This window comes from Triturus cristatus, chromosome 5_1, assembly GCF_964204655.1.
Source record: "Triturus cristatus chromosome 5_1, aTriCri1.1, whole genome shotgun sequence".
In the NCBI taxonomy this organism is placed as follows: Eukaryota; Metazoa; Chordata; class Amphibia; order Caudata; family Salamandridae; genus Triturus; species Triturus cristatus.
Window position 1 is genome coordinate 223,942,801 of NC_140587.1, and position 27,955 is coordinate 223,970,755.

General features: G+C 45.9%; 1 protein-coding gene across 1 annotated transcript in view; it reads left to right on the forward strand.

Annotated features, from left to right (window-relative positions):
* COL22A1 (collagen type XXII alpha 1 chain) overlaps positions 1-27,955 on the forward strand; it is a 1,010,593-nt gene that overhangs the window by 195,686 nt on the left and 786,952 nt on the right. The gene's annotated exons all lie outside the window — the stretch shown is intronic.

Sequence of the window (27,955 nt, forward strand, 5' to 3'; positions counted from 1 at the left end):
ACCGGAAGAGCTGTTAAAAAGAAGAACTCATTTCTGCTCCCACACCACTATTAACCATAAACATATTCGTATTTTGTGTTTTGAAAGGCCCCCATGAGCACTTTGATTCTAGGTGCAGAAATCGTGGAATGCACAATTTTCAATGTGAACAGTTTGCAGTGTATGATTGCAATCCCGAGTCCGAGTGCCTGTTAATTGGGCCCGATACATGCCACGGTCCTCTGCTGGTGCTTGGGAGCGACAGGAGGTTTGGGCTAACCCACACTTCAACAAGGAAGACCCCACACTGACACTGCCAGGCTGTTTCACACGGGCCAATGAGTTCACAAGTGTGCACGCGCTTCTGGAACTTAAATGCGCGATAATGTAGATAAGGTGAGAGGAGCTGCTTGGACACTCAAGCACGCACTTGAGAGGGGACCTAGGTCACCAGTCACAGGACCGCAAACCATCTGCCCTATTGAGAGAGGATGGAACATGTTGTTTTCTTGTTTGCAACAGGCAAGGAAAACCTGGTGGTTCCTAACAAGAAAATAAATGAATGACCCTCCCACATACTGGAGGAAGGAAATCTCCCAGCATGTCAGGAATATTTACCATTAGCTTTTGAAAAACAAACTCCTGCTTTGAATGAAAAATAAAAAAATAAATCATGTCTGTGGTTGCGAATTGAACATGGTGCTCATATAAGCAAGCTTCAGTGCTTCAAGAGGAGCAGGCTTGGCTCCAGCACCTCCGCAGGGCTTGAGATCCCATCTACCTGGCCCAGAACTCTAAATATGGCGGGCTGTAGCATGCCAGGGCTAATAAGAAAAGCCTCAAAGGGCCTGATTACCAGTTTGGCAGCTCCATCACAAACGTGACAAATATCCCATCCGCCGTATTACAAGTTCCATTATGTTTCATTGGATATAATGGAACTCGTAATACAGCGGATGGGATAACCGTCATGTTTGTAATGGAGTAACCCGTCTGCCAAACTCGTAATCAGGCCCTAAGTTTCCATAGCAACTATTTAATTTCCTTCATCCTTTTGTTTGGACATATCATCCTGTGCAGACTCAAGAGTATCCCATGAATTAACCTACTGGATTATGGCAATACTAACTTCGACCAAACATTTCAGATCTTACAGCTCCCAGGTCTTGGAGGGTGACCGGGTTTCCTAGTTATTACCTCCTAAGAATATCAAAAAGCAAATGGGTACACCACCAGTGCACATAAAACAAACTGGTATTTCACATAGATGGGGTGATAGATAATTCAATAGATAATTCAACAACTTGTTAGAGAGACAACACTAAGTTCATGAAGGGTGTAAATTCCATTAGGGCTGCTCATTGTTTGGTCTTACATGTAGCAACCCTGACACCTATTAAGTGCAATAATGTTATAGTGAAGCCACCACCACATATTTTTAAGATCGCATAGGATGAATAGCCTTTTTTGTTTTATATAGCGCGAACTAGACCCGAAGGTATCAGAGTGCTTTACATTAGCACCAGTTGCATTACAGATGGACACATTCATTTTTAGACACAGGATTAAGTGATTTGTCAAGAATCACAGGATTTTTGAGCCTCCCGCCATACTCAAACCTGGTTCCCTAGCTTCAAGGTCGGCTGCCCTAGATGAAATCGTCATTTTGTGCCCTGAGCTATTCTCCAGGCTTCCTTTGTCACAGAATATGCTCTGTCATGTTGCGGGGATTCTGCACATACACAGAACTATACGCAGGAAAACAGGACCTTGGTGTATAGGGGTTGTACCTTCCAACCGCCTTAGTACCCAAAATCCCAAAACCGACTAGCTAAAGTGTCTCACTCATTCTACATAATCACAAAGCTACAAATGGTTAGACAACCCAGAACACACCACTTCCGACTCTCTCAGGAATCGTGGTAGCATGACATTCCCTTTCGCTCACTCAATCATACTTGTCCACAATAAGGATTGTCAGAGTCACTGTATAGTTCAAAATGTTTATTTTAACTATCGTGCTCTATAATGCAGTATACGAGCCACTACCAGCAGCGAAATGCATGGCAGCAGAGCTCATGCTAAATTAGCAATGTCGATAATGACCCTAATGGCCATATAACAGTCAGGAGGGTAAAGCTTAAATTCAGATAGTTGTAGCAGAACCCCACAGGACACGACTGATCTCTTCTATATACCAGGGTTAGCTGCATTGAGACATAACCTTTAATATAGAATATTAAACCTAAGTACATCACACTGAAAGCAACTAAACATTATTATACATTCAAAATGTATGGTGTCATGAGAGATCTTCTGAAAATGAATTGTCATTGTACCTTCTGGAAGGGCAAAAGGGTGTGCTCTACTCAAAGGAGATATGGTGCCCACGAAAGAAAAACATATTAGAAACACCATCTGCAAAACAATGAATATGGGGCATCTTATTTTATGATGTCAAGGATCTCCGCGCTTCCTCTTCTGGGCTTCAATCACTGAGGCAAACAAGGAACATCTACATTTTGTAAACACTTATAGGTTTACCAGCATCTGCACCTGGGACTCAAGGTCATCGTGTCATCTAATGCAGAGTGGCAGTATGCCTCAATCAACAGGCAGACTTAAAACCAGTAGTAGGAAGCTGCCCTTAGGGTCGCCCCAAATTAAATTAGTTCACCTACCAGCTTACCCCTCATCAGATCAGGAGTGCTGATATACACCTTCACTTCCATGTGAGTTCATTGTTTTCATTTTACATTTTTAGCTCTCCTCACTCCTTGGTCATTTTGGTCAAGCATTCTTCCATGACATTACACACAACAACCACCTGGCATTCTATAACGTGCATACACTATTCCAGCGATAACTCTAATGTATCTAATCTTTGACTGCAGGGGCGTGGTTTAGTTGAGCAGCAAGATGGCTGCGCCTTAGGCGAACTCAGCTGGCCGAGTCTCTAATCGTGCAAAATCCACTCTTTCTGAGGTGCCCTGGTAGCATCAACGCTATCAGCAGAGCTGAACTGATAGATGTCTCAAGCCTGGAACATTCCACGACTGGCTGGGCCCTGTTGATGAGCTGCGGAGGCAGACGGCAGATGGCAGCGTGTGCGGCCTACCTGAGGCGTGGCCAAGACCCTGCTGTGTGTGGCTTTCCGGGCGTGCCCTTGTCTGTAAGGGGCGGCTCTTGATCCGGCTGCCTGGGATTGCTGTATGATTGACCCCTTCCTTCTCCTAGTGGTGGACTGCAATCACGGCTGGAAAGCCGGTGTGACATGTTGGCTGCGGAGCGGTGGGGGAGCCGGACGCGGCGACACTTGTGGCGAGCGTTGAAGTGAAACCCTGCGGGCCTTGCCCCCGAGACGTGAGGACTGTGACTATGCTGTGGGAGGCCTGCGGCATGGCAGATGAGTCACGGTCTCCCGCCCTTCTTATGTGACGCCTCCCTGCGGATGCTTACGAATTGCTCCGTGGTGGGCCGGAGTTGCTACTGAGGAGCTGGTGAGATGCTGCAGGGAGGCAGAGTGGTGAGAGAGCTGAGCAAGGCTGAATCTGCGGCTCAAGCTAAAGAGGAACAATGTGGGCCTTGCTTCCGTGGCATGCAGACTGTGATTGGGTTGCGGGAGGCCTCCGGCGCGGTGACTGGGATGCAGCCTTCCGCTCTCTCTATGTGGCAGCCCTTGGCTGGGGCCTACAGGGTCCTCAGTAGCGATTCCTGATGCCGCAGGAGGTGTTGTGCCCTCTGTCTCTCGCCATCATTCTCCCTTGGTAGCTCCGCCTTTGTGACTGCTCCCTCCCCCGATTCTTGGGCGTGTAGCGGTGAACCGCTGCTGACTTGCCTCTCCTTGCTGCGAACAGAAGTGGCTGGCTCCCCCTTCGCCTCTCTTCATCTGTGGCTGCCAGACGCAGCTTCTGCCTATCAGCTGCTGATGCTGTTTGCGGGGCGGCAACGCCACATCGAAGATTTGTTCCTCCTGCCTGCTGCTGCGCCGCCCTTCAACACATTCCCCTTGTGGAATCAAGCTATCCTGGCTGAAGAGGGGTGAAACATCGAAACCGGTCCTAGGATGCTTGTTTCCAGTCCAGGGAGGACCTGGCTTGGCAGTTCGGGTTGGACTGTACCCATGAGGCACAGGGTCAAGACTGATTTGCATATGGCTGGGTTCAAACTGGCACGGCATGGTGAGCAAAAAATGAAGGATTTAGGCCTAGATCTCTGCACTGGGGTGAATGTATGGCATTGTTCTGCATTCTGTCCATCAACTGTCGTTTTTGCATTTGTCACCCTGAGTGGGAAGGGTATGCCCAGACGTGGGACCCGTGCTCTCCATGCCACTGGAATCAAGCTATCCTGGCTGAAGAGGGGTGAAACCCCGAAACCGGTCTAGGATGCTTGTTTCCAGTCCAGGGAGGACCTGGCTTGGCAGTTCGGGCTGGACTGTACCCATGAGGCACAGGGTCAAGACTGATTTGCATATGGCTGGGCTCAAACTGGAACTGCATGGTGAGCAAAAAAACGATGGATTTAGGCCCAGATCTCTGTACTGGGGTGAATGTATGACATTGTTGTGCATTCTGTCCATCAACTGTCGTTTTTGCATTTGTCACCCCGAGTGGGAAGGGTATGCCCAGACATGGGACCCGTGCTCTCCATGCCACTGGAATCAAGCTATCCTGGCTGAAGAGGGGTGAAACCCCGAAACCGGTCCTAGGATGCTTGTTTCCAGTCCAGGGAGGACCTGGCTTGGCAGTTCGGGCAGGACTGTACCCATGAGGCACAGGGTCAAGACTGATTTGCATATGGCTGGGTTCAAACTGGAACGGCATGGTGAGCAAAAAAACGATGGATTTAGGCCCAGATCTCTGTACTGGGGTGAATGTATGACATTGTTCTGCATTCTGTTCATCAACTGTTGTTTTTGCATTTGTCACCGCGAGTGGGAAGTGTATGCCCAGAAGTGGGTCCCGTGCTCTCCATGCCACTGGAATCAAGCTATCCTGGCTGAAGAGGGGTGAAACCCCGAAACCGGTCCTAGGATGCTTGTTTCCAGTCCAGGGAGGACCTGGCTTGGCAGTTCGGGCAGGACTATACCCATGAGGCACAGGGTCAAGACTGATTTGCATATGGCTGGGTTCAAACTGGAACGGCATGGTGAGCAAAAAAACAATGGATTTAGGCCCAGATCTCTGTACTGGGGTGAATGTATGACATTGTTCTGCATTCTGTCCATCAACTGTTGTTTTTGCATTTATCAAAGGACAAGCACACACAGTGTAGGCTGCCACCGCCGCACGGGGTCTGCAAGCCACTGCTGGGGCTACTGATATATCATGGGCAAACACGATGGCAGGCAGACAAAGCTCACCTTCGACAAGAGTCGTGCCTCGCGACAAGCTGACCACACAGAGGGCGCAGATGTCGGAGCGATTGACCCTGGAGATACTGGCGAACAGGAGCTGGACCTCTGAGAAATACTAATGGAGGTAAAATCCAGTTTAAAGAATATAGACTTCAAATTAGACATGCGTACAGTGCGACTGGTCCACGTTAAAAAGCGCGTTGACGCACATGATGCGAGATTCGAGCAGCTAGAGACCCGTGTCTCGGATGTTGATGATGGCCAGACTGTAGCCAAGGAGCAGCAGCTGCGGATGGGCATAGTATTGGAGCAAATAACGGCCAAGAATTAAGACCCTGAAGCCCGCTCGAGGCGCAATAACATCCGCATCATAGGTGTGCCTAAGACCACTGCAATATCTAAAATGGAGAACTTTGTGGAAACTCTACTTAAAGACCTATTCGGAGCTGACTTGTCACTGGTGTTCCTGGTTGAAAGAGCCCACAGGTCCTTTGGCCTTAAACCTCCGGTGGGGGCTGCTTTACATCCCATCATCGCCTGGTTGCTGTACTACAGAGTCCGGGATATGGTCCTTCGGCTGGCCCGCGAAAATGGGAAGCTGCAGCATCGGGGAAACACTGTGAACTTTTATCTCAATTTCACGGTGGCTGTACAGGCTGGCCGCTGTGAATTTCTACCAGCTTAATGCCTGCTGCAGCAACTGAACATGCAATATACCCTCTTATACCCGGCGAAACTTAAGGTCACACGAGAGGGAAAATCACAGTATTTTACCAAGCCAAGCAGGCTTTGAAATTCGCCAAACAACTGGCCAGATCTGCCAGATCCTCGACGGGTTCTCCACGCTCCTCGGCTGGGACACAGCTAAGTGACAATTACTGAAACTCCACTGTCCCATTTGTTCTCTGGGTGATTGATGTATATTGTTGGAGGTTTCTCCCTCCTTTCCTCCCTGTCCTTAAGCTGTCTCTAAGTGTGTCAATTTATTTCAGCTGTCCACCTACTTCACAGACTTTAGATTGTTGATGTTTGAATGTCTGCTCGTAAACACAGATCTCGCCTTTACTTTGATGTTCGCCTAGATGGGATATCCAGATACCTCGTTGTACTCGCCCACCCAGCCTCTCTGGCTGGTTGTCCGCTCTGCACATCCATTGCCCTATGAAAATATTCCCAGTTCCTAAAGTTAATGGGTGGGTTAACAAAATCTAATTGGGAGGTTGGTGTGGGTGGAGGGCAGGATGGGGTACGTACAGTTTTTATTTGGGTTTGGGATGGGAGGGCGTTGAAAAGTTTAAAAAGGTTCTAGCTTTTAATGGTGCATGAGCAAAACGTTGTGCAATATCTGCAGGTGATTGGCACTGTTATACTGTACACCCTGGGTGCATTACACATCACTCTGGCCATGCATGTCTACCGACATTACACCACAGAATAGGATGTCCACAGTTACCTGTCTCACGTGGAATGTGCACGCCCTAAACAATGGTCGTAAGGTACGGCTGATACACTCTTATCTAGTCAGACATAAGATCGACATTTGCCTCCTACAAGAAACTCACTTGGCCAAGGCCCCACAACCCAATCTACTTACTAGGGGTTAGGGGTGATATTCTCCTTGACTTACTCAAATTATGCCAGGGGGGTCAGCATCCTCAGACACAAGGGCCTAGTGTGGCACACAGCTAACTGTACTAGCGATAAGGACGGTCGTTACATCATCTTGGCTGGTACTTTACACAATACTCTTGTCAATTTGGCTGCCATATATGGGCCTAACACTGATGACCCCCATTTCTTTGTTCGGATATGGCAGCTGATTGCCGACAACAGGCCCTGGACGGTAGTTTGGGGGGGTGACTTTAACATCCCGCTTGATGACATCCTTTATAGAATAAGCAGCTCCCGATGTCCCCATCCACATGCGCCAAAAACCCTTCATACACTAACTACTGATAATCACCTTATTGACCTTTGGCGATGCGCGCACCGGTCCAGAATTGATTACTGACTCGCCACTAGAGATGCACAGCTATGGACATCGCCTGTCACTCATCGCCCATACACTATTTCTGATCACACCCCAGTCCAATTGATCATTCAACTGCCTCTCGCTTTGCCATGCGCATTCTCCTGATGACTCCCTTCGGGCACCCTGCATGATGCAGTTTTTTACAAGGAGGTTCGTGCGGTCACTTTAGAATATTTCAAGCTAAACACTGCCTCAGTCAGCTCACCCTCTAATCTATGGGATGCCTTTAAAGTCGTTAAATGGCATCTTCAAGGCGATCCGGGGCACGCTCATGGGACTGGAAGCTGACATTGCAACACTGGAATCAGACTTTACCCAGTCCAATGACTCGGCCACATTGGCTGGTATCCGCAGCAAGATGTCAGAGTATCAGGACGAGGCGTTACGTGAAACACATTACCTGGGCCGTGAGTTCCAAGCCCACAGGTATGGTGAGGGGGACCTCCCCAGCAGGACCCTGGCTCGCCTACTTCAAAAGCTGCACACCATGTCCCATGTAACTGAGTTACTGGATGCGGAGGGTCATGCGTGCACTTCCCCTACTGAACTCCTGCAAACGATAGCGGCTTTTTTTGCTCCCCTTTACTCCACCACCCCTATAGCAAGTGCTGCGGCCCTCCAGACGTATCTGGATGATGCACCAGGTGTCTGGTTATCTAATGCCCAACAGGAGTTCTTGAACTCCCCCATTGCACTTGGAGAGGTACTCCTGGCAATGTCCAGCCTTCCTCCTGACAAAGCCCTAGGATTAGTTGGGCTGCCTGCAGCCTTTTACAAAGGATATTCCCATAGCCTTGCCCCCAAGCTCCTAGATATGTATGAGGATGCACTGGAGACGGGGGCTTTTCCCCGTTCATGCGGGAAGCTGTAATAGTCACTATCCTTAAACCTGACAAGTCGCCTCATCAATGTGATTCTTACTGTCCTTTATCTTTGATAAACACAGACATTAAAATATTCGCAAAAATACTAGCCAACCAACTGCAATCACTCCTACCTGTCATGGTGCGGTCTGACCAATCTGGATCTATACCTGACAGGTAAACGTCCCATAACCTGCGAACCCTCTTTGCGATAGTGCATTATCTGCACCCACAGTTCCCGGCTTCAGCCGCATTCTTGGACACTATGAAAGCATTTGATATGCTAGAATGGGAATATTTTTTCCCCTATTGCGGAGACTGGGCTTGGGTGCTCGGTTCCTTGCACAAATTCGACTTCATTACACTCTGCCCACTGCGTGTGTATGCCTCAGCGGGCACATCTTGAGCCCATTCCCGGTTATGCGGGGTACAAGACAGGGCTGCCCGCTGTCCCCCTTATTATTTGCCATCGCAATGGAGCCTCTCGCCGCACACCTGCTCTAACACCACATGGAGTGTGGCTTGGGTTTTAAGTCTCGGAGCTTAGTAGTATCCTTATATGCAGACAACATCAGTCTTTACATGAAAGACACGCAGATTAAGCTGTCGTCCCTGATCCGTGAAGAAGTAAGATTCTGTGCTCACAAAGTCCGTTCTCTTCTTACCCCTGACTGAGACGACTACCCCTCCCCCCCCAAGTATTTGCTGCAGTGGGCTCATAGTCCAATAAAATACTTAGGTGTATGGATCAGCAGGGATGTTGAAGTGCTATGGTGTGAAACTACAGCAGGGCCATAGATTGGCTGGAAAATCGCATTACAATATGGACCAAACTGCCCCAGTCACTGCTGGGCCGCATCGTAATTGTGGAAATGATCATGCTGCCCACATTTCTTTATTTATTCGTGAACATTTCACTTCCACTTACTGTCAGCTTCTTTAGATGCCTATGATCCCATCTGATATCATTGGTGTGGGCGACCCGGCAGCCTCGAGTTGCATACAAATTGCTTACGCTATCTCATTCGCAGGGCGGAATGGACGCTCCAGATTTACACCTATATGTATAATAATAATTCCTCCATTATTGGACTCATTCTACGCCATTTCAACCCCATGTTGCAATCGAATTGGACAGAGCCACTCCCTGGCCACTCCCTACAGCTTTGTTCCTTCCTTACCAGCCACCTCGGGCGGAAATTGATACAATGCAGTGTCTGCGATGGGCGTGGTCCGGACTCATGAGGCGTGCTGGCTGCGCGCGTCTGCATGCTTGATCCGTCCCTGGGGCCAATCACCCCCTACTGCCACCACTCCAGGACAGAGGCGCGGTTAGACACTCTGAGAGGCTCATACATTCGCTGATCTCCATCCCTCTGACAGCTTTCTCGAGCCTCTGCACAAACAAGGAGACGCTTGAATTATATGTTCTATTGCAGCTCACTGTCTAATCTGCTCAAATACAGATGACCACTGACTATTTGTGTGACCCGAGCTATCAGTCTGACGTAGAGTTGTTCTTTGTACTGTAGGTGGAATTGTAGCCAGAGAGGCTTCCCTGTTTATGATGTACACCTCTGCCAACATTGTCATTATGTCTACCATGCAATATCAGATGTTGTCTTATGTCATGTTACTGTGTACTGTACAGCCATCTGTTTCCAAATAAAACTTTTTTTAAAAAAATCCCTGACTGCAGCAAAAGCTCCTTCAATCAGAATATATGCCATGTATGCAATGACCATTCGTGCAGGCAGTGCTTCTGTGCAGAAACTACACTTAATGGGATTAGTCGCATTTCCTTCAATGGAAGCTCAACTAACATGACACCAGTGATGCACAGACAGCTAGGGACCATTCCAGATAGAGCAGAGAGGTATCACTGGGCCCTTCCATGTACCTTCACCTCCGGTTCATGCAGGAGGACAGTGGGTGCAGAAACAAGCCTGCAGTGAGATCCCACATGTGGAACTGGACCTGGGATTCTGGTTCCAGCATGACTTTCCTGATTCCGGGCTTGGCAACTTGTTTTCCTTGATTAATCAAGCAATAACATCTGGTATCATTAACTTTGTGCCCAGAATCTCCCTCCCTGTCATTAACGAACATCTGGCAATGGGGCTGTAAGGGGGAATTTATGGAATCCAAACTGCAAAAGATATCAGTTCAAGCCACCCTTGACTGACTCACGTGATTAGTTAAGATGCTAACGCATTGTTCAATATCACTCTTTCGTTAATGGAATAAGAATGATTATCCTGCCACAGCCCATCAGCAGCAGCGTATGAAGGCGAAACTCCTGGAAGCGTAAAGCCATTCCTTCACAGTCATCCTGATGATGTGGATCAGCGAGGCGCCTTAAGGCACGGCAAAGCGGGCAATTGCCCAGGGCCCCCACCTTGCAAGGGGCCCAGGGAAAGTGAACTTTCTCTATATCACCTCTGTTTCTACATTTCAACCTCTCTCCTCTCTGCCTGCTTCGAACTCTGACCTGGTCTCTCTTTGCTCAGTGTCTTCTCAAGGGGTCTCCAGAAAGACATATTTCAACAGCTTGTGTGTGACCCCATTTCGGAGTTCGTTCAGCATCATTCGGTCTTCGATTAGCCGAAAATGAGTAATAAAAGGAAAAGTTGCTAGGAAAAGGGGCCCCCAACAAATATCTCGCCCAGGGCCCTGAAAATCCTTAAGTGGACACTGCTAAAGGGCAGGCACCAGACACCACTGAAGATCTAAACCTGCCCCCATAGAAATACCTGTTGGCCTCTCAGAGTTTAAGACCAAAATTAGCTGTTTCCAATACCAGACAACTAACTTGATGTGGAGATATATTTATTGCAAATGCGGCTCCCTGTTACACGGATAAGAATAACATTTGTATTAACATTGGCACAGTAGTGCATTTATAACATGCCGTTGTTACATGTTGAACAAACAAATGGCAAGCACGCTCATTATATGACCTAGTTTTAGCATGTGAAACTGAAATCACAAATCCTGTTAAACTCTGCGACCTTGAAAAAGTTGCTTTGCTATTACTAAATCATAACGGGGACTCTGGACTCCACAGAACTAAAACAAAGTAGCTTCTACCTCATTCAAAACCTCAGGAGCCTACAATCCAGAATCAACACTGTATTTTTTTTTTTCTTAAATGATTGAGGACAGTGAAGCGAGTATGAAGGCTCCACCTCAGAGAGCAAGCTTGAAGTATACTGTGCAGTTAAATGCAAAAGAACCTGCGAAAACACGAATATTAGCTTAGCTGTTTTGTAGCTTTTCTTTCAATAATTCACTTTCTTACAGTACATAGGTGTGCCTGACAAAAAACGAAGATGCCAGTAATCTCACGTCACCGTTCATCTCTCAAACATACAGACAACATGTTAAACTTGTAAAAATTCGCCTATAGTTTGAAATGTTGGCTGGAAGCCACATCATGAATATATATACCGAGGAGCTGTAAACCTGACAAGAGTACACTGTTAGAATGCGGCCATAAAAGCAGGTGTTTATCACAGGGAGGCAAAACTCCGTCTCCCATCTTTATGAGGTTGATGAAAGGAGTACCATTGTAATGCAAAATAATAATTTCCTTAAGTTTCGTATCCAATAACGTAAGAAAAACTTTTGGTAAAAAATAGAGTGGATGGAATGAGGGTTTTGAGTATTGTTCTAAAATTAAATAGCAGGAGGAGTTGCTGTTTACTCCTCAAGTATGACCCTGATTTTATAGGATCCTAATTCGAATTGCTGCAGTAAACCCCACTGTGCCCCATATGGCTGGCGGCAGTGCTGGTGTCTCCATCCATCTCAGTGGGTGCGAGCCATTCGGTAGGTTGCAGACTCTTCCGCCTCCTGCTTCCCCAGCATCCCTCTCTGATGCCTCAACTCCCCAGCGACAAGTCAATGAATGGGTGAATGGGGTTTTCTAGAACACTTTACTATTGACGATCACCAAGCACTGGCGTTACACCGCTTAACACCCACCTAAACAACTTTTGATGGAGGCCATCAGAGGATTGTGGATCGCATTTGGAAACAAATTCCAAAGTCTGAGCGTCGACACAAAAGAGGGTCTTCCCTCCTCTGAAGGAAGTCTAAACCTGATGGTTGTGGTCTTCGGAGTTAAACCATCTGGCCAGAAAATGACAAACTGAAGGTGTTTGCTCACTTTCATTTGTCCTGCAGTTAGATGGACACAGTTTGAGGAGACATTTATAGCCACGGCCATGATGCCAGTCAATGAAGATAATATTTTGCATCTGTATGTAGGTCCTTTCACTCACCCTTGACCTCAGTCACACAGCAGATTCTGAGTCAGCAGCAATCTGACCAGATGTTTACTAGCTCTCCCCTCTAGGCGGGGTATTATTACCATAATCCATGCACAAATTAGATGTCACGCTGTTCACGAGAGCGCAACGCTTGTATAAAACCAAGGAGTGTATTTTCCGAGGATTTCTGTAGTATAAAAGTCTGTACTTCTAGGTTCTTTATTTTCTTGACCAATGGGAGTGAGTGTTTCTCTCATGCTACTTTCTGTGCCAAAGAGGGTGACTTCTATTTGCCTGCAGTTAATTTCAAGTGGAGTCTGAGCCTTCACTAAGAGAAGATCCTAAGAAAACCTACTACCCGGTCAAGAGAGTCTGTAGAGGAAAAACTCATATAAAGGGTTAGAGTTTGTCTGCGTTAGATGGTACCATATTTGAGGTGAGGTTAAGGAAGCAGGGAAAGGGCTTATAGGGAGGATATAAAGCTCAGGAGACGGTGGAATCTTCTTTGCTCCATATGCCAATGAAGTCACATTGAAGAAAACGAAAATGTTCATAATTTGGGATCAACAGTCAACTAATGTCAATAGCAATGCTGGGGACGTAGAACCGTTTCCCACCTCACTGACATGGTGTTCTGTATCTCTAAGAACATCTGTTCTTCCCAGCACAACCACCACGCCTCAGTCCCCATCAACCTTGACCTCTCAGTAGTCTTCAATGCTGGTGTACCACCCGGTGGCATGGGGGGCCACACTTAGGGCATGATTATGAGTCTGACAGTCCGAGGACCTACAGGCTTTTGGGGGCGCAGCTGTGGCGGTCCAGCCTCCACCGCACCGGCGGACAGTCCGCCCTAATATAATTGGGTGGTCTGACTACCATTGCACTGCCGCAACTGCCATAGAACCGCATTTCCTGACAGTCCTGTGGTGACCAGGGGCTCAGAATATGCTGGTGGTGCCACAGAGACATCACCAGGCATATTACAAGTTTCAAGACTGCCAGCAGTGTCATGGAGCTTCTTCCTTCATGAAATTGCTGGCAGTCATGAGACAAAGGGGAGTCTACAGGGAACTCCCTTGCCCCATGCATGGGGTGCATGCATACGGGCACATGTTGTGCCCCCCGTGTGCATGCACCCCCAATTCCAGCATGGCATGGACTTCAGAGTCCATGCTCCGCTGGAACGCTCTGTGGCGGTCCTGCGATGGCACCTTTCTAAGGCAGACATAGATGCCTTTGAAAGGCACAGCAACAGGACCTCCTCGCCACCCACATGCCAGACCACAAAAGATCATAATCTGGCAGGCAGGCCGCATCCCTGTTTGGCAGTCCTGGAGCAGTGCGGTGGCGTGGCAGCTAACTCCAGGACCGCCAAACTCGAAATTGAGCCCTTAGTAGATAATACAGTAGTTTGAGTCCTTCCCCCGCAGGTCAATATCACTGCAATATGAACCAAAGACATCCATGGAAGGCAATGAATGACTACTCACTGTACATTGCTGAACTCCCACTAGGTCAAGTTTTGGAGGCAGAAGTGGTTCGTGGAGGGAAATTTTCACTGGGTCATAGAAAGGGTTACCTGGGAGATTGGAGTGGTTTACAAACATTCTAATTTAAAGCAGCATCAGTGCTCTACAGAAATCAAGAGTGGACCCGGGATGTTTTGTAAACCCAAATGCTATGAGGGGTGGACAAAAGGTGGAATGTGTTTCTGAACTACACTTGTTGAAACAAATCGCAATATTTTCAAAACACCAGGGCAAGTTGGAAGGAAGAGAATTCCACTTTTAGTATGATTGTCTCCACACAAAGCACAGTTTTGTAATCGGATTGTCATCCAGTAAGACATTTTGAGGGCTGTGGCGTAACGAAATTTGAGGGGGCCCCCCCTGCAAGCTGCATGGAGGGGGCCTCCCTGCAGTCTTAATCAGGAGCTCCCAGGTCAGGGTACTGTGCTGAGGGGACCCATGGAGCTTGACCCCACACTGCAGGGGATGCGGGGTCTTATGTTATGCCACTGTTTGAGGGATGAAGGCTTTGATTTGTCTAAAGCAAACACATACAGATGATGGACAGAGCGCTGAAACTTTTCAGACACCCACCCCCAGTCACAGATTTCGGTTGAATCCATCATCGTTCTTTGGCTCACTTTGCCACCTCAGTTCAGACCCAGCCATATGCAAATCAGTCCTGAGCCTGTGCCTCATGGGAACAGCCCAGCCCGAACTGCCAAGCCAGGTCTTTCCTGGACCGGAAACAAGCATCCTGGGACCGTTTTTGGGGTAACTCCCCTCATCAGCCAGGCTAGCTTGAATCCAGTGGCAAACTAAGCAAAGGGACCCACGTCTGAGCATGCCTTGCCTACTTAGTGCGAACAAAGCAAACACAAAGAGATGATGGATGGAGTGCTGAAACTTTTGAGACACTCACCACCAGTCACAGATCTGAGTTGAATCCATCATCGTTCTTTAGCTCACTTTGTCACCCCAGTTCAGACCCAGTCATATGCAAATCAGTCTTGTCCCTGGCCCTTATGGTAACAATCCAGCTGGAACTGCCAAGCTAGGTCTTCCCTCGACCGGAAACAAGCATCCTTGGACCGGTTTTGGGGTAGCACCCCTCATCAGCCAGGCTAGCTTGAATCCAGGGACAAAGTGAGCAAGAAACCCATCTCTGGGCATACCCTACCAACTTAGGGCGAACAAAGCAAACACAAAGAGATGATGGATGGAGCGCTGAAACTTTTCAGACACTCACCCCAAGTCACATATCTGTGTTTAATCCATCAACGTTCTTTAGCTTACTTCCCCACCCCAGTTCAGACCCAGCCATATGCAAATCAGTCTAGACCCTGTTCCTTATGGGAACAGTCAAGCCCGAACTGCCAAGCCAGGTGTCCTTGTGTTTGCTATGATTTGTCTAGCCATGCATTTGTGGTCAAGAATTATACACCTCACATTGATGTTTTCTGTTCGGTTTCTACCCTTTAGACTTAAACTTGCCAGGTAGTAGAAGTGGATGCAGGTGGTCAATTTTCATACATCACATAGGAACCTGGGGTTGAGACTTTATAGATTTCAAAAAACTATAACTAGGATAGACCATTTTCTGTGAATGGCAAAAGAGCAAAGCTTGTTGAAAGTAAAAAAAACAAGATACTATATTTTCAGATTTTCAACCCACGTGTAACTTTGGATCATTAAGAAAGATGCTCTTGGGCATTGGGAAACGAAAAAAATATTTTTTTCACCACATGAGTGAAAAGTAAAATCAAGTAAGAGCACAGCAGCTTGACCATGAACTGCATAAAAGCGGGAAAATGCCTGATAGAATAAATAGCTAATCTGGCCATGCGCCCAACTAGGATGAATAAGAGGATGTTGAGAAATGGACAGTGTTATGATCTAACCTGTTATGGGAGATGTAAAAACCTCTGGAATAGGAGCAGATATTGAGTTATGAGTGTGCAAAATTCATATAATCTCCTTTTGTATAATTACATGAAATTTCAGAAAAATTATGTGAAATAAAAATTAGACATTCAGCGCAAAATTTTGAAAAGCGTCTTTGTTTCCATTTTGCATGTGAGCAGGGGCGGCTCCTCCATGTGGGCGGAGGAGCGTCACCCCACTGCTTTCTCGCAGTATGAGAAGCAGAAACATAAAATGGTATTATAAATACCATTTTATGTTTCTGCTTCTCGCACTTCGAGAAAGCAGAAGGGTTTGGTTGGGAGGGCGGGTGGGTGGTCCTGCTCTAGGGCAGGGGAGGAGTGGCTTGCCCACTCTGAGGGCGCTGACTGTTTGGTCGACCCCAGGGCTGACCAAACCAGTCATACGCACTTTGCCTTTTCTCCATATAGGCTTCATGCAGCCTACATGGAGAAAATGGACTCCCCATAGACGCCTGGGAGGTCAGCGTTCCAACCAATCACAACGCTGCCATTGCGGCATTGTGATAGGCTTTGGGGAGGGGAGGGAGGCTGCCTGCTTCCTGTGAGGAGCAGAGAAGCAGAGGCGACGTGGGACCTGACGGGCCAGTGAAGGCAAGGTAACTTTTCTTTTTTTTAATTAAACCTCCCCCCACGCAAACCCCTCCCCACGCGACCCCCCGGCTCCCTACCCGCATGTCATGCCGGCCGTGGCTGGACTGCATGTGAGCCCCATTTCCCGCTAAAAAATGAATATATACAAGAGCATCGAAGAACAGCAGTTCGCATTCTATGAGCTCCTGTTGTGCCTGTGCTCATGTGATAGATTTTTACATGAACAAACTTGAAATTACACAACAAGGTGCAATGGTGTAACTTTGCATGACAAGCATATCACAAAGTGCAAGAATATATGTGAAATTATGGAAGCATTATGATTTTTTTTTCCAGGACCTACTTAACATCTTGCTGATTGAGAAGGGGAATCTTGGAAGAGGGACAAATTAGGAGAGCAAGTTTTTGAGTGCTGCAGGAAAGGCAGACTTTGTTGCTTCAGACCACTGAATGTTTTGGTTTTTTGGGGTCTGGTGGGGATTAGTCAGGTGCATGTGGGTGCATGGCATCGGAGTGGTTGATTGTCTGGATATTAAATGATAGGGAGGAGCTGGCTCAGAGCGCACCTATCCTGAAGGTCATCGCTACCAGATCTGAGGTATCTTCGTCACCTACAGCAGTACTACATTCCCTGCTTCACACTTTCACCTAGAGCCTGACCGTCTGCACACTGTGCTCTGCCTTGTATTTCCCACACATTGTCCAGCACTGCTCTCCATCCTTGCTCTTTGAAGTGGTTTGCGGGGCACCTGTTCATAATGGGTCTAGTCCGGCTTCTAGTGATCAAAGCACTATGTCCATGCCTATGCATGCTTGATGTGGTGAGTTCATGGCCCATATATATTCACCCACCTATAAGCAATTCAGAACTCTGCAAAAAACATGGCTCTTCAGATGAGCTTATGACTAAGCTACATGTCTGCCCTGCCGCCAGTGCTCCCAGCGTCATGAAACCTTTTGGTGAACATGCGCTTTAGAACTTTCCTATAACATAACATACATTTTGCTTTGAAAGGGTGTCCCCTAAAGCGCTCTATGATAAAGCTATAGATTCGTCAGATTGAAAGTTCTTCTGGAAATGGAGCTTACACATTTTCAAAGAACCCTGCATGGGTTCTGTGGTTTAAATGGAGCCTGTCAGCATCCAATGCAGACAAGCCCTTTGGCGGCTGTGTTTGCTATTTGGGAGATGTTTCCCTCTTGTACCATCTCTTGTAAATTGACTCTTCTACCCCTGAGCAAGGAGCTGGGCATCTTTCACAACATCTCGTCAAAGTAACAAACATGTCTTTGAGTTGCTTCTTCTCCAGAACTGGGCAGCAGTCCAGGACCTACTGGGGAGCCTCGGCCGGCATCATATTCTTACGTTTAGTTCACCTTGAGAGTTGTTGTTGCCTGGTTAAGGTAAGAGCTGCCTGTTGTAAATGTGGCTGTTGATTTTCCCGTGAGCTGTGGTAGTGTTTCTGCAGGTATTTGATGCACCCTAGAACTTTTTACTGAAGACACTTCTGTGAATAAAAGCTGAATGTGTGGCAGCTGAATTGCAATAACAAGAAATGTTCATTACCTAATTCTAAATCACCAACAACAGCAATTCTAGAATGTTCCTTTCTTCCATGAGGTCTGCCTGGGCTTCCAGGCATATTGTGACATCATTCACTGGATGTCCCTTTTAATAAAAATGCATTCTACATATTTGCCTCTAAAACCTGTTGCAGGCGACTGAGAGAAAATACCAGTCCCAAGCAAAAATGAGTGTACATTCGGTGGGAAGCCGGTAAAAATGTGTCTCATTGGCTTCTTTTTGCTCACAATGTTTGAAACTGAGATGTGTTATAAATTGTAATGCAGCTTTATTTGAGGCTGGTGGAATTTTTACGTGTCTGGAATTCTACCCATTGTTTGAGACTGATGTTCCATGTTGGACAGTTTCCCAGGCCAGCATGGGAGGTGGTCGCAACTGCTTGTAGCTGAATAAAGCGCTAAATAGAAACTCACCTGAAGACTTCTATGCATCTTATTTGCGACCATTTCTGTCAACGATCTGGCCTGTGGTACTCCTTAGGGTGAGGCAGTGACGGTAGTGAACAGCAGTGGCGCAACTGGACTCGCATACAAATTGCAGTACTACGATATCGAAGTAGAAGTTGATAGGGACTGCTGCGGTGCTGTGTATATTCCTGACATCAAGTATGGCCATAAATTATAAGATATTTAAGGGTTAGTGTTGCGCTCTCCCCGCTCGAGCTCCCGAACCCTAAGTGCGCTCTCCAGCTGTTTGCGCTGCTGCCTGTGACCGCATCACGTACGTCCAATGCAGGCGCGCAACACCCATTGGACTCACAGGGCTTCAGCCCCCCCCCCCCCCTCCCACCCCGTCGCGTGTGGCAGCCCGGGATGAGACAGCCTCGCGGCGCACACACAGCCGCACCCGAGCACTTCACAGGTCTTTAAAAGACCATTTGCATGTTAATGAGGCCCCCCCCCCCCCCGAAATTTGGCTCTAGTTGCGCCTCTGGTCCAATTACACACAGCGACCATCTTGAGTGGTGTTCACTGACCCGCTCGAGTCATCGGGGGTGCCACGCCAAGATGCAGAGCGTGGTAGCCATATAAAGCCAGAAACTCATGGAAGCTGCAGTACAAATGACCCTTGTTGCACGCATGTGCAATCAAGTGATTTCATCAGTTAGTGCTCATCAAAACAGTAATGCGCACACCTTGTAAAGGAATATCCTCAAATAAAAGACACGCAAGTCTTAACAGTGACATGCACACCTATTGTGTGTGTTTCAACAGTGACACCCACACCCAGCTTCTACAACGCATGTGACCTGCATCTCTGTACGAACAAGTGAAATGAACTACGTGGCATAGCCTTTTCATTGATACATTGTTGCCCTGTAGTAGGTACGAGCTGTGCACTACAAATGTCTCATTTGCGGTTTATTCGATTTTACAGTGTAGTGATATTTACATAATACATCTTTTTGGCTAAAACAAAACCCTTGTTTGTGACAATTCAAAATGACAGGACAGCATCACAACTCGCAGTAATAACACACACAGGTTTCTTAGCACAGCCTGGAGAGCCATCTGTTCCATGGGAGGACTGGTTACCCATGTTTGAAAATTACATTGTTGTGCTTGATGGTCTTGAATTTCTGCTGCACAGAAAAAAGCTTTGCTGTCTAGTACTTTGGGGAAAGAGGGCCAGCATATTTTTAGATACTTACCCCAGACCTTAGGCACCAATGGTCAACCTATCCTAAATGAGTTTGAGGTAGCCAAGCAGCGTCTTGAACTTAGATTTGCAAAGGAGGAAAATTTGCTCATGACTAGATTTAAGTTATATACTCAACATCAGACAAAAGAAGAGTCCATTGATGAATTTGTGGTCAGGCTAAGGGAGTTATCTACCAGGTGTATGTTTGGCACAGAGACGGATGAATTAATTAGAGACCAACTAATAGTTCAGTGCTACTGCAAAAAAGTACAGGAAAGACTTTGGGTAGCTAACAATCTTTCCTTAAAGGATGCTTTAGACATTGCAGAAGTCCTTACGCAACCTACTTATTGCAGGAAAGAGATGGAGAAGAAAAATAATTTAGGGAGTCACGACACACCAGAAGTTGGAGCACTTATGAGTCCAAGTGGCACTTCTCTTTTAGCTGTGAGACTACAAAGAACCTACATGAAAGGAAATACCCAAGGTTGTAGTCAGCTTAAGCAAACTACTAAGTGTTGCAGCAAATGTGGGTGTAAGGGTCATACAAGTGAAGAAAAGTACTGTTGGGCCAGCAACAAGGAATGTCAAAAATGTGGTCGGGTTGGTCTCTTTGCTAATATGTGTCGGTCAACTGGATGTGGCAAAGTGCCTACTGTTTCTGCTGAAGTGCAAGAATGTGTTTCGATGTATACTATCATTCCTAGAAGTATATTTGACCGCGAGTGGCATAATAGAACATTATTTCACAAAGACATTTCCCCTGGAAGCTATCAGGGTGAGTCAATAGACATCTTGGGTTACGTGGATGCAGATATTAAATTCAGTGGAAGGAGTATTCATGGGAAAGTGTACGTAGCAGACCGAGGACCACCCATATTGGGTTGGATACACCAATATGACCTACACATCATAATAAATCCAACAGCACCCTTGCAGATAATGGTAGTTGAAAATGAGTCTATTGCTGATAGTTTGGAGGGGTTATGCATATTTTTTGAGATAGTCTCGGAGAACTCAAAGGTTATGCACACAAGATTGAGCTGAAGGAGGGAGCCATACATGTGCAGCACAAAGTGAAGAGGGTGTCAGTCGTAGTACAAAAGAAGGTGAAAAAACGAATTCAGGATATGCTAGATGAAGGCATCATAGAACCAGTTGAGATGCCTAGATGGATTTCACCTGTAGTTATTACCAAGAAGGCTGACAGGCGTCTTAGATTTTGTGTTGACTTGAGGTCCCTTAATCCAAATGTTATCGCTGATATGTACCATTTTCCCAATATAAACAAAATGGTGCTAATGTTGAAGAGTTGTAAGTACTTTTCAAAATTAGATCTCAAGAGCGCTTACCACCAGATTAAGCTGCATAAAGATTCCAGTCCCCTTACTGCCTTCTTCATGGTGGAAGGTACATTTCAATTCACTCGCATTCCATTTGGTTTGTCATTGGCTGCAAGTGTATTTCAGCGTATGGTCAGCGAGTTGTTCAAGGGGATTAAGAATATACTGTTTTTTCAGGATGACAGTTTGATCTTTAGCGAGAGTGTGGAACAACATAATATGGTCTTGAGACAAGCGCTACGAAGAATTTCAGACATGAGGTTAACTTTCATGAGAGAGAAGTGTACATTTTTGGAGCAGCAGGTTGAGTATTTGGGACACATCATCACGTTGGATGGTGCTAAGCCCAGAGCATACTTAATAGAAGTGATTGAATCAGCTCCCACACAATGCAACAGAGCTCAATTAAGATCCTTTATGGGTCTCATTGAATACTATTCTAAGTTTGTGAGGGGGTTTGCTGACAAGACAGAGAGCTTGAAAATGTTATTGAGGAAAGGGCACAATTTTAAGTGCGAACATGCACAGGAGGAGAGCTTTGTAAGGATAAAAAGAGATATATGTGAGGCAGGTGTATTGTCTCCTTTTGATATAACACTCAGATCTATTGTAACTGTCGACATCATTGCTACAGGTTTGGGGACAATTTTATCCCAGAAGAAGGGTGATAGGGAAAAGACATTGGTGTTTGTGTCTAGGACTCTTTCAACAGCGGAGAGGTATTACTCTATTATTGAAAGGGAGACTCTGGCTGCTACGTGGGCAGTTGAGTATTTTTGCACATACATATGGGGCGTTAAATTCACGTTGAGGTCAGGTCACAAGCCTCTCATCAAAGTACTTCTCCCAGATGGGGCAGGCAAAGGGTCAGTGAGACTGGCCAGATTTGCAGCGGAACTCTAAGAATATCCATATGAGGTTGAATAGATTCCGGGATGTAAAAATATTCAAGCTGATTGTCTAGGTTACCTTTCGAGAAGGGGGTTGTTGATGTTCAGGAAGATGCTGCTGTTGCTTCCATTTTTTATTCTGTTGAATCTGCAGCGGGTGCTTTCTCAGCTGATGAGTGGAGTTTTGAGATGGAAAAGGATCAGGTGTTAAAAAAAGTTATGAAAATAGTGAGATCGGAAGATAGAATGGAAAGTTGTGTGTCGTTGGCTGCGCGTTCTTCCATAAGTCGATGGATGAGATGACATTGTGTGGGAATGGTTTACTTATGAGAGGTGACAGATACATACCACCTCTTGGGCTGAGAAACCAGATTGGTGAGAATGGCCCATGGGGGGCACTCGGGCCAAACTATGGCACAAAAGAGACTCAAAGCCTAATTTTGGTAACTTGGGCTAAATAATCAAGTATCTGACTGGGTTGAGAAATATTCAGTGTGCAAAGAAGGTGAAAAGCATTTAAAAGTAGGTGTACAATCTAATGTGGGGCACATTGCAAATCTGGTAATATCTCAGCAGGCTGTTTGTGTTGATTTTATTGGTCCAATGAATGAGTTGCAAAATGAATTGAGGTTTGCATTAGTATTGGTTGATGCATTTTCAAAGAGGATTTCTGTGAAGTTCATGAAAGAAATCACTATTAAAGTGCCATCAAATGTCTTAATAGTATTTTCCTTGAGGAAGGTGTGCCTTCTCTAAAAATTATGGATAATGGCACACAGCTTGTTTTAGATTAAATTAAGACATTTTTAAGAAATGTATGGCATTAGTCAACACCGCACTTCTTTCTATAATCCCCAGGGGAATGGTTTCGTGGAAAGAGCTAAATTGCTTGGTAAATGGTGTTATTCAAATGGCTGTTTAGAGTGGTGAGAAGGTGAAGAGGCAGGTCGAGGAGATGGTGTGGGCATACCGTACCACGGTTCAGGAATTCACTTCCAAATCTCCCTTTGAGGTCATGAGGGGTAGAACGCCGAGCTATAAAATGGTACCTCCCTGAATGAAAGTGTTGGCGGTGTAAGGTAGGCAAGACAGAGAGGTGAGTGTGTTTGCTGCCGATTGTGTGAATCATAACTTGAGTGCAAGTGATTGGGTCAAAGTCAAAGCAGGGAGGTTTGTAATGGATTTGCCAAAATTCGGAGGTCCGTACAGGATCAAACAGGTGTATAAATTTCTTGTTTTGCTAGAGAATGGTGAAAGGTAGAATCGTCCTAGATTGGCTTTGTATCAAAAGGGGGCTGAGTGTTTTTTTAAGAACAATGACAGTGGAAATGGCTTCATGGTAATGAGTGATGAAGATTGTGTGAGATCACAACTTGATACTTTGGGTGTTCAAGGAATTGCTGGTGAGGGCAGGTCTGTAAGATAACGCAGGCCACCAGCCTGTCCTAAAGATTATGGACAGTAAGTTGTTGGGCTGTGCGAAGGGTTGATATGTTTAAATGCACATTTGGCTTATGTAACCACGATGGTGTGCTTTCTTCACAATTTATTTTTCTTTTCTAGCTTTTTTCTAGTTATGTTTTTTTTCTTTGTAATGCAGCGTTAATTGAGGCTGGTGGAATTTCATGTGTGTTGAATTCCACGCTTTGTTTGAGACTGCCGTTCCATGTTGCAGAGTTTCCCTGATTAGCATGTAAGGTGGTCACAACTGCTGTCCCAGCGAGATTTGGTGCCCTCTAGCGTGGCCGCTTGCTCTTGCATACAGTGTGGTGCCGTTCACTCTGATTTTTCAGCGTGGAAAGAGCTACAGGCACTACATCGCATTGCGACATGTATATTTCCACCCGTTGGTAGAAACTCACAGTCTTTATGTACGGCTGCGTAATTTCGCAGAGTGAAATTCCACGAGTTTGGCCCACCCCTAGACAGCACACACACTGTCTGTTGCAAGGCATATTGTGGCCTAACAAGTACATGGAAGGGCTTGGAGCTGGCCCATTGCTTACCATTGTTTGTCTTTCGTTGTCAGTCATTTGATTTCTTCTTATTTGTATCCCAGCTTTCCAACCTTGTGTTTGTCACTCCCAGGGAGCATTGCCTCTTTACAATATCCTACAGTGGCTGGCATTTGTGCTTCCACTGCTTGCATTTTAAACACTACTTTTTTCTTTTGTGTGAAGCACTCCTATACAGTGCATGTGTTTGCGAGCCATCTCCCTTGTGTATATTTCTCGATCTGCACTCTGTGTTGTTCTCTATTGCTTGTCTTCTTTTCCCTGCCTACTCCCTTTTGCGCTCACCTGTGTACTACTCCACATTGCTTACCCCCAGTTGCACCACAATGCTACTTTTCCCAGACCCTGTGTTGCTTTTGTCCCACTTTCCCCGTGTTGCTTCCAACTCCCCCCTCTTTAAAAAAAATGCTTTAGCGGATACTGTGCTGCATGGCCAAAACCCACTGGCAAAAGCAATAGGTCACAAAGGTGAGATCTATTGGCTTTGCCAATGCTTGTGTTTTTCACAGCGAGGAAAATGCGGTCTGCTTTGTCATGTCACACACACTTTATTAACTTTCTGATTCGGTAATGCACATGATGTTCTAAATATTGTTAATGTCATTTTAACACCACTAGTTTCTTTAGTGGAGAAAGTAGAGGCTGAGAAGTCTCTAAAACTTGGCTTGATGTTTTTTCGATGAGATATTATTATATTTATTATTGGTGGTTTTTAAAATGTATTGGTTGTAAAGGATGTGTTTGCCCTTATTCTGTTTTGAAACCCTCTGTGTTAGGATTCATTTTTCCAAGTCCTGGCTTTGACAGCGCAGCTGGCAAACAGACCTATCGGTAACAATATAGATAAAGTGTCTTAGCGTGACCCAGTGGAGTCTCCATCTCTTAACTTGGACATTCTATGCTAATTCCATTGGCTTTTTGCATTTATCCTTCCACCTCCACTCCAGTGCTTGCATTGAACTACCTAAGGGAGTACTTTACAACTATGGCCATCTCTGTCCTGCTGGCTTCCTCCCATCTTTCTTACTCTAATGTGCTAATGCTGCATGCATTAGCCCATTGCTTCGAAACCTATTGATGTTGCTAATGCTTTGTTTGTATGTGTGATGTTTTCAAAACTGGGGTTGCCAAATGCTATGGATGGTTTATAGTTTTTTTCTATGTAAACCCATTAGATAAAGCGATACACTGGACTGGCATGTTGAGGGTTAAAATACGAGGCCTACTAAGTGGAAGAGTGGATTTTGGGGGATTGAGTAACGTTTTCTACCCACTTGCCTTTTAAGTGTGCCTTGTCTGATTCTCTAACTTCTTTTCTTATTTACATTTCAGCTGAGGTGAATTACCGTGTCATACCAAAGACATACCAAATACAATAATGCCTCGTCAAGGCCACCTTGTTAGACAGCACTCTCATTTCCCTCTACGTCAGTTATTTAGTGCCATTTCCCCTCCTCCGCTAATATTTCTTTTGTCACAAAATTCCATACACATCTGGGGCCGTATTATGGAAAGTGCCCCAGAGGCACAGCGGGCATGTGAGACAGCTTTGCGCGCACAGGGGCACTTTGGTATTACAGAAAGGGCCACAGATGCGTGTGCTGCCTTTCTGTAATACAGATAGCGCTGATGCACATATGGCGCCAGTGCTATCACCAGTGGATGTGCCCTTATTTGCATGGGGGCATGTCCCCCTGCAAATGAGGGAATCCATGTGCCTCTCAGCCTGCGCTATATTATAGATGTGGGTGCAGAGGCAAAGAAGCTGTTGTTCAAGAGGTATTATGACAGTACACCAACTAAATGGTGGCATGCTGTCAGTGCGCCCCCTGATGGCAGCCCTCAGGAGGGTGTAAAGGGGTTCCAATGGACCACCCAAACATCCCCTTGCAAGCAGATGCAGTCACTCACAGCACCTGCCTTCAAGGGCATCTCTCTACCCTCTTAAGAGAGCACGCTGGTTGTTGCCTGCACAGTGAAACATAGAGCAGCTGCTTCAAAGCCCTCTACTTTTCACTCATATGCACTGCAACCAGGGCACGAGTATGTGGCGTACCTGGGGACAGGGCATTCAATGTATTAGGGTGCACTTTCTCTGTTTGCACCCAGTTTGCACCCGGTGCACCTGTTTTAAGGTTAGCCGTGGTGCAAACAGCAAAAGTAAGCCCCATGTTTAATAGGGCCCCTGGCCCTAAATGATCCTTGTTGCACCCATTACCCCAAAAGCAAATATCTGTTTGCTTAATTTCCCATGTGGTATCTCTCTCCCCATTAACCTCACCTATCTATTAATTCTAGGGGTAGAACCCTGCCTCATGGCCTTGTAAAAAGGCTCAAAGATTAAATCCTTTCTTTTGTAGGACCGGGTACCCTTTACGCAAACATAGTTTGTGCGCTATGCAGGTTATGTAAAAGTCCCACCATTATGCTGCTTTGCATAATTACATGTCTTTCATGGTAAAAGTTCACTGGGAATGCACAGGAACAGCAGAACGTGAGCTGCTATTGTTCGCTGTGCTTTTATCTAAACATGTCCTCACACCAAAAATTGCCACGGGGAAGCATTCTGTGCTTAAATGTAGCGTGAAATGATGGATTTACATTGTGCATAGTTATGAGTAATGTCACCTAATTGTGCCAAAGCAAATTACCACATTTTGCACACCCCTAGTCTTGTGACTGTACCAGAGGGCCCACAATTCAAGAGAATCACAACATATGGAAATGATTTATCTATTTAATGTAATTACATTCTCAGCTTTATGCTGTGAAGGCCTTCACAGCATCTACACATCTTTGAATAGATGACTCTGCTAATTAGCAGATCCATTAAGATCTTTTGTAGTTCCCTGAGGACCTCCCTCTAATGAATCCGACCAGGGCTCAGCAATTAATATTAATCATTAGGCATGTTTATCTGTAATCTCCATGAGTACATTTAATAGAATCCTTTTTCATATTTTTTAATATGAAACATGGAAACAATATATACTGTTGAATGCAATAAAAAGACCATAGAGAAACTTTCCTCATTTTAACATAATCTGCCTTTGCTGCCACTATTAGGTCTGGCCTTAGTACTATCACCTGGCACTCTGACTACTGCAAGTGCTACTTGTAGGGAGTCAAACAATGCAACTTGTCCCCTGTACTAATAGAACTGCCATACTTGCTGCAACTACTAATAACAAGACCTTTAATGTTAATACTATGATTAGTGTTTTTACAAGAATTTCTACACCAATTGCTTCTACTAACAATAGTAATGCTCCTGGATCAGCAACTATATCTATTCCTTTTAACCCATTCCGTGTACGCGTCGGCCAACGGCTGATGCGAGCACTACCTTCCAGGTGCTGCGCACAACCGTTGGCCGACGCAGCCCCGCCCATATCGCGGAAACGGGTTAATATTATAACCACCAGCAGTACCACAACGTTTGATCATACTAATAGTATTTGTGCTGTCGAATCACTGCCACTATTGCTGTTCCTTCTTCAAGAATTACTCTCCATTCTATTATTTATGCTACTGGTCCAACTGCTACCACCAATGGTCTGTAACTGCTACTTATACGTGCTACCTCTTGTGCTAAATCGACTCGTACCAGTTGCAACTGCTACTGGTTCCACTAGTAGTTTTAGTACCACTACTAGCATGGCCATAGCTAACATTCAGTGCTGGGCTCCCTGTAAGCTTGGATGGTGGACTGATGTTCGCTCTAGTCAGTTTCATATGGTACCAATCCATTTCCTAGTGTAAATAATGTTCAGCATGTCAGCGCATGGTCTTAATATGACAAAAGCTGAGCAGTTGTTGCGGTCACTTTACTTTCTACCATAATGCTCTTGTTTATCATAGGATAGAGCAGTCCAAAATATGTTTTTGTGGAAACCAGTATATTAAGCTCATAGGTGTGTTTGTGT